Here is a 15081-nt window from a genome sequence, read left to right as displayed (position 1 = left end):
GGATATTCTAGCTTTTCCATTTCTGGTTATTTTAATGTTCTGCCTTTCTTTGATATGATCCTGCATTTCACTGTAATAGATGATCAAGATTCCCAGCTTTAAATTAGACTGTTTGCAGTAAGATTTTAACTGTCTGCTTTTTATTACTGTCAGCTTTTCCTAAACTAATTTTTCCACCAGAGTTTATATGTTCAGCCTGTGTATTCTTGCATTTTTAGTATGCATGCCTTTTCTGTTTTTAATCAAAAAAACCCCTTATAATTATTTAATGGTTATTTTCTATATATCAGTATCCTCTTAGATCTAATGTGCATATGTGTTTTACATGTACAAAATGCATGCATGCTTGTGTGCTTTTGCAATACATGCATGCATATACATATGCAGACAAGTGGAGTCCTTGTTTTAATCAGGCCCATGAGTGATTCATGATAATACAACACCGAGGAAGTTAAAGATCTGTTTTCACCTTGCAGGATAGGTATTTTCTTCCTACCTAAAAAGCTTATTGCTGAAAAATCCTAGTAAACACACACTCAGTCTGCTTAAAGAAACAGCATATGTTATATTTCTCTGTGTGTCTATAGAGCTAAAAGCAGAATCGTCTTGACTGAAATGATAAAAGAGCACTGTGTTGCCTTTCCAGAGACTTGGGTTCATGGCATGGGTAGTTAAGAACAGTGATGTTTTTTTTCTCCTCCCTCCCAGGACAGCTCAGGAAGAGTCATAAGCTCCAGATTGGTTAGTGTAAGAACAGTCTTCTCTTCAAACTTCGTTTTTTGGGCTAGTTTACCAAATAGTCAGAACACTGATAATCAAAGAAACTGTCTGTCTTCTCTGCAGTTTAAAAACTCAGTAGCCAGTGTACATCTATTATGGAGGACCATAGAAATAAACACAAAGAGTATGGAAGCTTTAAGCCATTATTTAGGCTGACCCTTGAATCTGTGGTGGACATATGGGTGATAGAGATTCCACAGAAATGCCAAGCAACGTGGGGATCAGGGTATGAGCAAGTTCATCAAATAAATGCTTAATTAGAAAGAGCACTATGAAATTATTTCTTGATATCTGTCAAATTAAATTAGTGATTAAAAAGTCCGTTCTGTGATAAAAAACACACTGGGAAAGATTTGCCAGAGGTTTCACTGTATATTTTCACCACCTCTGTGAGGATATGTTTTTGGCTGTTTATAGCATTTAAAATAACTGAGATTGTTAAATGCACAGATTTTCTCCCTCGTGTGTCATTTTATTAAATTAATTAACCAAAAAGTTGGATATTTTTAATCTCAAGGCCGTGATTTGTTTCCATTTATTTTTCTCCAGCATTTAACTTGTGCTAAATGGACTAATGTTCTCTGGCTAAACATTATCTAAGCTTATTTTGTCTTCTACAAAGTGTGTGATTTTAGGAAACTGGTCCAAGTTTTATTGGGAGTTTTCACAAAGGGACTTGAATTTCTTTTGTGCATTTCTAGACAGTGGAGGTGCAGTGGGATTCAAAGCATGCATCCAAACCCATAGCCTGTGTTCTCATTCTCTTCCAGGGAAAGGGTGTGAATGCTCCTTGTAGCAGTGGGATTGTTTTACACATGGGCAGGTACAGTTGGTAGAGACTGCTCATACTCAGGAGTCCAGGCCGCCAAACTTGAGGAAATTCCTGTATAAACTCTGTTTCAGTTAAATTGAAATTCCTTGAGTTACTGGAAACAAAAAAGCAGAGTTGACTCTGCTTGCTGTATACACAAAAGCCAAAGTTTCTAAACTCTAAAAAACCCCAGAACTTGCATGTTATACCAGGGCTTCTCTTTGGTGCGCTCTTGTTCTGTGAGTTATTGGCTTCCGTACAGCAGTGGGTGAGTCTTCTGCCCAAGCTTTTCCCTTCATTCCTTTTTTGCCCAGCATTCCTGCTCCCAGCAGGTATTATACTCTTCCTGAACTGCCTTCTCCCTGTTCCACTGTGTCCCAGTGCTCAGGCTGTCTGCTGACTAGATGTTGAACTTGGTAACATAATGCTCTCTGATGCGTCTTTTCCATGCATAAAAGTAAGTAGGATAATTTAATGTATATTCTGATTCACCAGAAAAAGGTTTTGAATTATGGCACCAAACAGAAAAATATTGTCAGTAGTGTGTCACTCTATTTCCTTGAAACATTTCTCACTATTGCAAAAATAGCCCCCAAAACTTGTACAGCACAGCTTCTGCCTACAGCCTCCATTTGGAATTCATGACTAACAATTTGTCTCTCTTTCACTGAGATTGTCTTTCAGGGAAAAATAGGTAAGATGTTCAGCACTTCCTGGGTGGTACACTGCACCTCGCAGAACCTGTCTATCTTTTAACATCCACAAGTACAAAGTCACAAACTTTATTCTGTCCCAGAAGGGATCTTGCTGTTGATATTCTCATTAAATCAGTAACAGAAATCACTTTATACTGTATATAGACTTCACATGCACTGTGTGTGTGTCTCTCCATATCAGAGATTTATCCTACACATTTTAATAAGAAAACAGTAGTAGTGATCATATTTTTTCTTGGTTGCAAGGCATCTTATTTCCTGAGGCATCTCTGCCTCTTTATTTCCTTTAAAATGTACATATATATATATATATATAATGTTTCCAAAGACACTATAAATGGTCAATTTGATGGTAGCAGAAGTGGACCTCAATGAAAGAAGTGTCTCTTCAATTGAAATGGGAATTTTAGATCAATTGGGTTTTTTATGTCTTTAAACATGAACTCAAATATTTCGATCAGTTTTTTATTTCAAACAAATCTGAAAGGCTTTAAAATACCTTTTGAGTTTAAAGTTTGTCCTAATTTGAAACAGTAATAGCCATCCGCATGGGAATATTTGATTATTTTAAACCTCCTTTGTCTTCCTTTCCCCCTCAAAAATAAAATTCTGAAGCCACAAATTGTATGTAAATTGCCTTAATTTAATGGACTAAATTGCTTCCCAGGCTGCACACGTTGGCTCCTGTTGACTCTAGTGAGATTAGGATCATATGCATCCAAAGGTAGATCTTAGCCCAGTGTGTGATGTTCTTCTGGCCAGCTTTCTAGCAGTCAATTAAAAAGTTCTTTCTCAGTGCTATGCTGCTAGCTTTGTGGCTTACTGCATAGTAAGTCCTTAATATTAGCTGAAGAGCTAAGCAAAACACCAATGTTAATTTTTAACAGGGCCAAACACAAAGGGAGAGAAACCAAGAATTCCTGGGCAAGCTCTCTTTTCTAACAGTAGTTGAGATACTACATGCAGTTTATCTGGCAGCCCTAATACTGAAAGGAGTGCAATTGTTTGTGTTGCAGCTCCATTATTCTCATTTTTTTGCTGTCATTCATAGTAATCTGAGTATTTTAGGTCTTCTCCAGAGGTTGTTTGTGAGGTCGTGACAGCTATAAGGAAGATGAGAGAAATACATGCATCCTCTAGGGCAATGCTACATTTTTTGGGGTTTTTTTAGATTCCAAATATGCAAATATCAAAATATCAATACGAATAATACCAAAATTGCAACTGCAGTAGAAAGTTATACAATAGGAATACAGGGTTTCTGTTGTTCTGTTGTCAGAAGAGTCCACTGGAAGTTTTACAAGGGATAGGAAGATGAATATGAGCTCAGGATACGAGTGACTGATCTTTTCACATGTAGCGTATTTTATTTCATTGTTGCAAATTCATTTTTGACAATAGATTATTGTGTGGAATGCTTTAATGGTCTCTCTGTAGGTGAATAATCAGTAACTTTGAATTTGGCATTTCTCTAGTTGTTGTGATTGAAATTGTTTTCTGAACCACACTGAGGAGCAGACAAGTGCTGTATGTGTGGGTTGATGGCAACAACTGATTGCACCTGTGATTTGTGAATGCCTTCAGTCAGCAGCAAACTAAATGGGATCTGATCAAAACTATCATTTGGATATTCAAGTCTAAGACCAAGAGTGCTGTGATATTCACTAATGTCCTTCCATTCTGCTCTTTACTGCTACATAAACTACTGAAGATTGTTTTTAATGGCTTCTATTGTGGTTACCACATGATGCATTAACAGCGTCAGTCCTTTTTACTGTCTACGAATGCGCTGTCAGCAGACGCTCATGTCTGATACAAAAGCTCAGACTCTGGTCCCTGTGTTTTATCTTAAATTCCTGCATCACCAGCTGTGGTGTTGAGTTTTGCAGGGACTCCTAGCATAGGAATCTCCAGAAATTGCAGATTGCAGTGCTGAAGTTAAAAATAAATGTTTTTTTGAGAAAACAGGCCACTTGAGAATCGGCTGATGACATCTATGTAAAAGGAGCTTCATCTCAGTGATTTCCAGTGCTTGTCACCACATTATTCAACTGGTTTTGGCATTTTTTGAAAATATTTCAAATTAGAACTGTCCCAGGTGTTCTTCAACAGAAGATAATGTGAAATTAAAGCAGTTCTGAGAAAATTTTCATCTTCAAAGGCTTCTTGAGTGAGCCTAAAAAGTTTCGGACCAGCATTTCAAAAGCTTCCAAGAGCATTTTTCCTAGGGTGAAATTGACCGACAGGACCAGGAACTAGAAAATCTCCATTTATCTGTTCACATAAAGGAGAATGTCAAGAATATCTCTCAGGTATTGCAGACTTTTCTAAAGAAGATGATAGCCTTAGACCACCTTCTAAATGCTCCTGTACTGGAGCCACTGTATTTGACATGGGGTAATAAAGAAAGGGTTTTTCTTTTAGAAAGACTGTGCTTTGAGTCCTCCAAAATGTTTTTATTCATGTTTTGCAGAATCAAAGATGGTAACTGTTTCTTTGCTTAGACAGGTGAAATTTAAGTATCTGAACTGACATATGTATTTTGAACAATCCAGCTGTGTCAATATTTTTCTGTATGCTGGAGCCCATCACAGTAACTTAATCAGGAGTAGTAAAGTCATGCTTTCCCTAGTTTGTTTTGTTATTTGGGGACCAATTAAATATCTAGCTCTGAAGTTTCTGATGATTCCTACATGCAGAATATGGAACAGACTCAGAAAGGTGCCCTACCTGGATCACCGGGTGCCATCAGCAACAAACCTTCACAATCAAATTTGTGTTTGAAGTGCAGTTAATAGATTTGATTGCAGTGTGGTTACCATTGACAGCTCTCCTTTAGGTTGTTGGTTTTTTGTCATTGTTGCATTGATTGTATCTTTTCTTCCGATGGCAGTTATTTGCAATTGCAGAGAAGGAAAAACCTGCTTGTGTGCTGTGAAGGAGAACACGCTAGGCATTTCACTTCTTTGAGTGTTGGTCCTGATGTTTGCTCTTGCATTGGATATAAAAGATAAAGCACCCTCTTCCCACCCCACCCCCCCCCTTAATATTTATGAGAAATAACATTCTACTCATGATCAAGGTTGAAATAGTATTTCAGCAAGCGTGACTTTTCTGCTCGATGCTCTGGTAAAAGCTTTCCACGCAGAAGAAATAAGGTTAATCTATTCTCACATCCATCTTCAGATCAATGTTCTGCTTCCAAAAAGTTTAAACTAAGCTTCTGGAAAACCCAGTTCCCTCAGAACTAGTTTGTAATTATTTAGGAAGGAAGGTGATCAGTTTATAAAGGGGATGTTAGGAATTGCAAAGTAATGATCTAGGATTTGAAAGAATTTGTCAGGATGCTGTTGTTTTGAGGGACATTTTCAGTTTAACTAAGCAGAAGAAAGATTATTAGAAGTGTTGTTCATTCTCATAATTGTTTTTTTGCAAACACTATATTTTCTAAGTTTTCTGAAAGCTTGGGAAGAGGTCTGCTATCCAGATGTATGTTTGTCATACACCTGTTTCTGTTTCTAATGTACATTTCAATTAGATTAAAGGAGCTATACAATGCTGATCCTGTCAAAATATAAAGCATACCATGGGCCAAATAATCTTGTTTACAGATTGCAAAGGGAAAACAAATTATAGAGCAGATTTTGAAATATCTTCATCTTTACTTCTGTATTTAAAATAACACCAAGCATATCTGTGAGTGCTCTTACTCTAGGCTTCCCCTTCCTCCCCAAGCTAGCTTTGCCACAGAGAAAATCATCTGTGGACAGAACTCTTGATTTACCAGGAGCAGCCTGCTGGTTTCCACACACAGATCTGTTGAGCCAGCTCAGCAAATGGTCATCTTTTACAATTTCTTGCTGCTCTTTATTCCATATCATAAGGAAGCCAAGTAGGTGTTACAGTTGGACTCTTTGGTAAGGTTTTATTCTCTCCCATTTTAGTGCTCTGACCTTTAACAACAATTTGTACCTTAATAGTTGAAATTTTAGTCAGAAAAGTAGTGATTTGCTGTGATTAAAACATTCTTAAATGCCATTGGTAAGGGTACCCTATCAGTAGCATAAAGCACAGGAAAAGCACATCCAACAATTACTCTGTGTGGACTGTCCCATTCCTGAATTTTGCTGCTCTAACAGAAGCCCTTAAGTGAATTACAACTATGGACTAGTTATTTTATTTCCTAAGAAATCTCTCCAGTCTGCAAAGAACTGCAAAACAGCTCATGGTTTCGCTCTGAAGGGTGGTATTCTGTTTGCCCTGCTTTCTGGCCTTTTTGAGTAATCTGGTTTTGAGTCTAGCTCTCAGTGGTGTTTCATCAAGGGCAAATTGACTGTGCTTAATGAGAAGAAAATTTTTGAAAGTTACTAACTGTATTAAGTTCAAGAACCTGTCGTGTTTCTGTTGGCATTATCTTCCCAGAATGGAAATGTAAAACGATAGTCTTCATGCAAAAGTTTTCAAGTGCAAGTAGTTTTCAAGTTTTATTCTTCCATTTCCAATCTTGTTCATTACACGCTCTCATACTTGCTCTGTTCCCCAGTCAAGCAGAGTCCACTGCATTGCACTGGGAGGGAAAGCTTGGAACAAGAGATGCATTGCTTAGTCAGGTGGCTTGGCAATGAAAATTTCAAGTGCACAGCTATGGTGAGGAATATGTGGATATGCAGTGGATATGCCAGAACTATCTGTCAGATCCTTTGGGCTTTCTGAAGTTTCTGGGCTCTGAATCATATTTACTTGGCCCACCAGAAATATTGTGACAACAGACCATCTAGCAAAATCATTCCTTTTTTGTGTGTGTGTTCAGTTACCTCTTATTGTAGTCCGTTGCTAGCCAATGTGTGACCAAATGCTCATCTATACCATCAATATTTTGAGAATTGTGAAAAAAATTATTGACTTTGATGAAAAAACATGGTTGATTTTTATCTTCCCTGAAAATAATTTCTGAACATGAAAAGGCATGTTTTTATTTTGTTAGTCAGATTGGAAGTCAGCATCTGTAGGGTTATGAGGTAAATTGGGATTTAAAAGTGGTGACTTTAATGAAGGCAGAAGAAACCTTCCTGTAGTGTTAATACCTCATGGTAGGTCTTCTATCTTCTGTGCAATAACATTCAATTGGTGTCAAATTCCTCACATCGTGGATGCTTGTTGATAGATTTGCAAATCTGCCATTTTTCAACTCAAGTTATATTACATATTTCAGGATTCTGCTGACTTGGGCCATATAGTTTTTTAGTAGGAAAAAACATCAACTGTTGTAAACTTCCAAGCAGGTTCTAATATCTTGAGTATGATAATGCCTGTATAATGCCTCTTTTGGCAGTTTCGGCATGCACTACTTGAGACAAATACTTCAGACCAAAGGGAGGTCAGTCATCAGCACTGCTTATTTTTCTGCCTTATAATGGTAGTCAGAATGCTAGACAGGCTCCAAATAGGCTTGTGTCCTTTACCTCAGTGGCAATATTTTTGTGTTCAGGTAGCACTGCTGACTCTTACCACCCTGTTGCTGTTGTACCAGGGACGGCGAAAAGAGCAGCATACTCCAGTCCAGTCCAGGAAGGGAATGGAATGGAATTTAATAATTTCCAAATTAATTTATATAACCTGGTTTGCTTGAATGGCATAAGGTTATTGGTCCTTTGACCATCCACCTCATAGAATGATTGGTTAAACCCTACAACACCCATTTCAAAATATTTCTCCAGTCAGTAACATAACAAGCTGCATAACAAACTACAGGTGACAAGATAAAAGTATTATTTACAAAAACTTCTCACTGTTTACAGCTAGCATGAGTGTGAAAGCAACACTTTCACAGGGATCCTGGCAGAAAGCTGGAAAATTTCTCTGCATCAAGCTTTCAACATCCACACCACTCTTTGTATTCTTTTGGTGTTAGGGCTGGCACTCAGGCATTGTAGATGCTGAATATTTTTAACTTACACTTGATACAGTAAAAAATACAGTAGGAAAGCATAATGGATATAACCGTTCAAAAATGATTGCTTGCCAGATGAAGAAAGGCCAAGTTTGTTATCCAGTGCTGTCCTGTGTGACAATAATAGTGTTTTCATTTAAGCAGTGAGGAGACCACTTACTGTTGTTACCCTTGGCATGCTCAAGGCAGGAAAAAAAATATGTACATGCTGCCATGGACATTTATAAGCATTTTAAAGTGGCAGAACAAAAAGCAAACAGAATTGAACAGGGTCATGCCATTTATATCCCTCAGACATGGTTATTTGCTGAAGTTTGTAATAGCAGCTTTCCAAGCTCTGGAATTCTTTGAATTTCTAAACTGACTTATCTGTAATAGAGTCCTATACTTGAGTCACGGACACTCTGTCAAAGCAAAAACCTTAATTACATCACAGCCATTAAATAAGGAAAGAGCAACCCTTACAGAGTCCTACACTTGCATATTTACTGTTCTGACTTCTCAGATTCACTAACATCCACTTTCCTAACGTATTGAGGAAGTTTTAATTCACTGTTGATAATGCTAGAACTGCATAGAAGAACAAAGGCTGTAAGTTCCTACTTCCTATTCCACATAATTTTCTTCTACTTCTTCCCAATTATATGTTTATTACCTATTTTTAAACTGAATTTCTGTATGTGAATATCAGAGACACTTACTTTACTCTCTGCTGAGGCAGGAAATTTTCCTGAAAGCATCTCTGTTAATGTGAGTGGAGACAACTGACTGGAAAGGATCTGACAGAATTGTTCCAGAGTGAAAAACAAATATTTTGCAAAAACCCACTTGATTTTACCAGCATTATAAAATGAAAACTAGAAAAAAGAAAGAAAATTGTAGGAAATGTTTTCACTTCTAGTTTTGAGGAATTTTCATGTTCTAGCTTTTAGTATGCAGTTGTAAGTAACAATAAAATTGCTTTAAGTAATACAAGTCTTTAAACTATACTTTTCTGTGTAAAAAACCAACCAAACAATAAAGTTAGATTGTAATTTTGAAATCCTGAACTATAGAGTGACAAAGATGATGATGAAGAGTATAATGAGTGTGAACTATTTGTAGAAATATTGTTACTGAGAGTTATGCTGTCAACTGAATTGAACTATTTTTATTATTATAGAGGTACTCAAAATATTGGGCTGACAGGCCACTTTGATCTCAGTTCTCTTTGTTTTATGCACCTAAATAGCAATTGGCAACTACTGACAGAGTGTATAAATTACAGATATAAAATAAAGGATGCTTGCAAGCCTTCTTCAGAATGGTTCTAAAATAAAACTTGAAATACAATAATAGCATCCATTGAACTTCAGCAGAACTCTTGCTTTTTGTACAGCTGGGGCTATATTGGCATATTTTCCCAATTCTCTCTTTGGTTTTTTTTTTGGTTGGGTAGGTAAGATTTTTCCTCATTTCTACTCTGCTGTAGTCATCTAGTGACAAACACAATATTAACAGACAAACGATTTTTCCTATTTCAAGAGAAAACTTCTATTAAGTTCCCTGCTAGGAATACAGCAAACAGGCAAATCCAGCAATTTGTACTGTAAAGTTTGGGGGCCCAAGTCAGAATGTGGGTTAAATGTTGATAAGGACATATGAAGCTCAAAGCAGCCATTTCTGTTCATTCTTACAGCTTCTTCCTCCTTTCTCTCCCGGTTTTAATGATGAAGGGGGTATAATGAGCCTTTCCAGAGCATTTCTGCTCCTATGGAAGAGTATGCAGTAATTTGCTGAGGGGATGCAGAGCTGTCAAGCAATTACTTATGTTGCTTGTGCTCAAGGCTTCACCCTTCCAGAAAGAAATACAGACTGATAACACTGTGTGAATCCACTCAACACACTAAAGCTGGTGGGCTGTATTTTAAAGGGCTTTATTAAAAATTCCGGGTTTGGGGGCATCCACTCTGCAGAGAACTTCAAATGACTCCAGCTTGATCTCTCCTCTTCGCTTTTGTCTTCTGGCAGATCCTGATGAAGTAAAATTCAGCACTACACACCTGCATTAGGTCCAAATGGCAGATAAGTTTAGCATAATTGCTCTCAGCTCCATTTGGGTTAAAGTTTAGACACAAAACATGCACCTACATATTACACTTTATCTGCTGCTGGCACAGCACCAGATTCTTCATGCTGCCAGGAGCGGTGGCAGCTGTTGCTTATGCTAAAGCATAAGCCTCTTTCTGCTGGACAAGGAATAGGAGAGTGCAAGATCTCTGAGGTTACCTCTTTTTTAAAGAAAAAGCTTCATATTTCTCCTTTTCGTAATACATTGCAGTCTCAAACATCTTTGCTGCTGATGTGCCCTGTACAGGGTTGGAATTTTAGTGACCCTCAAACACAAGAGTTCTGTTTGCCTGCCTGAGCTGTTTTTGCCTGCCTGTCTCCCAGCCTTCCTCAGTTCCTAGCTTTTATCAGTAAATGGTTCTGCAGTCTGGAGTCCTCTTTGGGGTGAGCATAAGACAATACCTCTGGCACCACTCATACGCTGTTGGGCTGAGAACATATTCCTGCAGTGCTTGCCCAGAGATAGAGCTCTAAGCTGTGTTCTTGGTGCCAGATGACATTTTGCCTGTCAAATATGATCCTATATGAGTCATAAAAACTTTAGAAGAATTGCATTATTTCTGCATTGAGAACTGCTTGATAGAGTCTTTGCCACAAAAAGCACCCTAGAGGTTTCTCCAGAGTAAGGGGAAAACCAGGGATTTTTCTCCCCAGAGGCAGTAAGAACTATGTGTTTTGAAGTGTAAATGTCAAAGACCAAGGACAAACTAGATATACAGTGGTAAGAAGACTACTGGGCACCCAGTGAGCTTTCAAATTGGTTATTTATGTGTGCAGTACCCTCCTAACAGACATGCTCCTCCATCTCCTTGCTGTGCATGTGCAGGGACAGTAGCTCTGCAGGCAAAGAAGTAAGCGTGCGAGTCACTCATGAAGCTTTATAAATGAGCCCTTCTGTAATGCTGTGACTGACAGGGCAGTATTATTTTTCTGATAGTTGTTGATGTCATGGAGTGGCAGTTGTTCACAGCTCTGTTATTTAACATTATAATTGAATAAAATAGTTTCCTGTTTTGTGCCTCCAACAAGAAGAGATGTTTACCCATGGAAAATCATGAATTACTGGAAGGTTTGTTTAGTAATGAAATAAGATTTACAGCCTGGCTAATGCTGATTCCACTGTGTATGTGCATGTGTATATCATATTTACTGTACTCTTGTTGACAAGGCTAAGAATCAGTTTGCTTTGTTCCCTTTTCTTTTCATAAACTCGTGCAGTGAGTGATCGTATGAAGTAGCTCCTGATCTACTTCTCCACCACTGAAAATAACAGTAAGGAATTTGCTGATAAACATCACTGAAACTGATAGACATTTCAGATTTAAATCCAATGCAGTGAGTTCCATAGCTGAATTCACAGAAGGCAACCCCATCAGGAAAGCATATATGTCAAAAGGAGGAAAATAATTGTTATTCTTATTGAGGTTAACTGAAGAGGACAATTAATACATATTCTTGTAATGGAGGAAATGCAGTCTCACTGGGAATAAAGGGACTGACCTCTGGGCACATCACCCTGCTCCATCCTCTGGAAAGGCTCTTGCCCACCTCTTAACTCCTGTTCCTTGTTTTCTTGGTACAGGACAGTGGAAACAGAAATAATGTCAGTAACTTTTTGGAGGAGCAGAGAAGGGTGCTTGAGGTTTATATAAGTTCAAAGAAAGACTGGATACTTGGAAGAAAAAACACGGTGAGCATCAGCATGATGCCTCAGCATAGAAGCCACATCCTGCTCAGAAAGACCTTGAGTTTGAAATTCTTAAGGGCTCAGCAATCCACAGGAGGAAGAATTTTATATGCTTGCCTTATTCTCTTCTCTAAACATCTCCTAATAACCACTGATTAGGAGATAGGATATTGGACTAAATGGATTTTTTTTCTGACCAACTCTGACCATTCTTATGCTTTATGAAATGGGAAGGTCTGAGATCACCTTTGTACCTCTATTAATTCAACCCCTGCTCTGTATAACAATGTGAAAGGGAACGGAGATGATGAATTGATAGAGTTGATTTGGACTGGCTTTTTAAGTTATGTATTGAACTTATGCTTCAAACATGACTTGTGATATAAATGAAGCATAACCAAATACCTAACTGTGACAAATTGGTATTAAACAGTCCTTGTGAAAAGTGGTGGGAGTGAAATGTGTCCTTGCCTTTTTATCAGTTCATTTAGAAAAGTCTCTGCAATATTCTATACTACGGAAGTTTCTGTGAGTCAGCACTGTATGCCACCTTTTGTCTGATTCATGGTGCTCCTCTCCCAAAACTGCCTGCTGTCTGTTGCCACCAGTCGAGTCTTTTTTTCAATATCTTCCATTAGGAGGGTTGTGGAATTGGTTTTGTGGAATTGTGGAAGGAATGTAACTAACTTAGTTTATAATGTTTGCTTATGCAGCATACTATTTTCCTTAAAGTTGTATTTTAACATAGGAAAATAAAGCACATGCACTACTGAAGCCAAAGGTTAAGGATAACAGCATAGTAACTCAAAATTGGTCTTGAACCTGTCACTCTTTGGTCTGCAGTACTGCCTCCTGCAAGTGACCACATTCAAATGGATTGGATTGCTAAGGGAGTAAGGTGCTGTTTTCAAGGTCTGGCCTGATGGTATCGAGCCCAAGAAGATTAAAGCAACCTTCATCATCCAGGATTTTGGTAGACAATCTTTAAGAGTGGGTGTTATGACAGCCTGCATTTGCACAGCAAGAAGTTTCAGTCTCACTCATCCCACTCAGCTCATTCACTTGCAATCTCCCCCCTTTAGAAGGAACAGTTACCCATCTTGCTGCTCTCAGAGATGCTCTGTCGACAGGCAGCCCACTCACAATGTTCATTTAACCTGAGTGCCTGCTGCCTTGGAATTTGCAGGCATCAGTGTCTGCCTGCATGTGTGGCCTTCTCCCATCTCTGTTCCTTAGAGCAGAATGAACAAAGTGGCCCCAAGTGCCTTATTCTTTTAATGTGATTAATCGGACTCATTATTACCGGGTATGGTTTTGGTTTGTAGGGTGCCCTCATGCAGTCAAGACTGTCTCAAATTAGCCAAAGGTGTTGTAAGGTTAATTGTCTTTCCCTTGTTTTTGACTGGTTCCTAAATAGGTATCTGCCCTTTCAGTGGATCTGAAGTTCCATGTGGCTGTATGATTGCAGGACTGTGCCACACTACTGCTCTTAGAGCTGAAGCCCAAGGCTATGGACTATTGACTAGTAAAATATGTTTCAGGTCGCTGAAATCTCAGCTGTATAAACTATTAAACCATGCTCTAAATCTTAATTGCATTCTCAGCTAAGAGGTAATTTGAGAGAGGGTGAGGATGTATTTGAGATTTGTCTTTATGTAGAATGGCTTGCTAACTCGTTCCTGACTTACCTGCAAGGAATATGAAAATTCTGAGTGATTTAGAGTATGAAATTGATAGATAAGAGATCCTTTAGAACATCTGGAGACTTTTCTCTCAAGGAGACAAGTGAGAGTATATATATGTACTTTGGTTAGCGATTCACAGTACTTCAACAACACTTACATCAGAGTTCAGATCTTAAATTTGTGCTCTCAGAAAACAAGTGTTGATGAACTTGTTATTCCAGCCAGATTTGGTGCACACTTCTACTTGCTTTCCTTAAGAAAACGCTCTTATAGAGAACAGTGTTGAGCATTTGACATATCTGGTCTGAAGACAGCTCTTTCTGGGTAGAAAAACTGTATATTAACTTGTAACAAAAGAATCTCTAATTCTAGCAATGTATGTTGTTTGCCTATTCATAAATCTAGACATTGCTTGGTGGGAGAACATTCCTGTAAATTAAGACCCAGTTTCCTGCTCTAAATGAGAGTGTCCTTAAAATACCAGCTGCCACTGATACCACCTTGCAGAATCCAAGGTGTTAAATACAGGGAAATTGGATTTTGGCAGAGATTTGGCCATGATAATGTGAATGTCTGTGGCTGATAATTGAAGTGAAGGATGCAATAGTTCTGAGAATTAAAACTCATACTCAGAGCATCTGTTTGCTTGGGCTTTCTTTGGCATTGTCTTTTCTGCCACCATTTCCAAGTTTCCTTCAAAAGGAGGGAGAAAAGCTAACGTAGTGATGACTGCAATGAGCTTGGAAAGTTCACAGCAGGAATCTGGAATTCTCATGTGTTCAAAAATAAAGCTGGTGTCACTTTGTATCTTGCTGGTCTCAGTGGGATCTGGAAGGAGAAGCTGGAAGCTGTAATGCAATGTGATAAGACATTAACTTGAAGTAAAAAAATTACTGTAGATAAGACATTAACTTGAAGTAAAAAAATTACTGTAGATCTTTTTTTGAGAATTAGAATCCTAGAACTCCAGAATGGGATTCCACTACACCAGGTTGCCCAGGGCACCATCCAACATGCCCTTAATCACTCCCAGAGATGGGGCATCTACAACTTCTAGTGACAACTTTTTCCAGTACCTTATGAAAGCATTTCTTCCTATCCTAAATATCTAATTTATACCTACTCTCTTTCAGTTTAAAGCCATTACCCCTTGTTCTATCAATTACCCCTGACGTGGAGAGTACTTGGACTAAAGTTGTCCAAAGGATGTTGTTCAGACCAGAGCACAGGATTAGTGTGGAGCAGTGTGCAAGGTGGAAGAAGGAGGTGTTGGCATCAAGAATTTTAAGAAATATTGGTCCATGAAGAAAAGTCTGTGCCTAAGCCTAGAGAGTGCCCTATGC

The 15081-nt window shown here is 38.3% G+C and overlaps 1 protein-coding gene across 5 annotated transcripts in view; it reads left to right on the top strand.

The window, feature by feature from the left end:
- Positions 1-15081, top strand: part of NOL4 (nucleolar protein 4) — a 190299-nt gene that overhangs the window by 91295 nt on the left and 83923 nt on the right. The gene's annotated exons all lie outside the window — the stretch shown is intronic.

The sequence above is a fragment of the Corvus hawaiiensis genome, chromosome 26 (genome assembly GCF_020740725.1).
Source record: "Corvus hawaiiensis isolate bCorHaw1 chromosome 26, bCorHaw1.pri.cur, whole genome shotgun sequence".
Classification (NCBI taxonomy): domain Eukaryota; kingdom Metazoa; phylum Chordata; class Aves; order Passeriformes; family Corvidae; genus Corvus; species Corvus hawaiiensis.
This window is presented reverse-complemented; position numbering and strand designations above follow the sequence as displayed.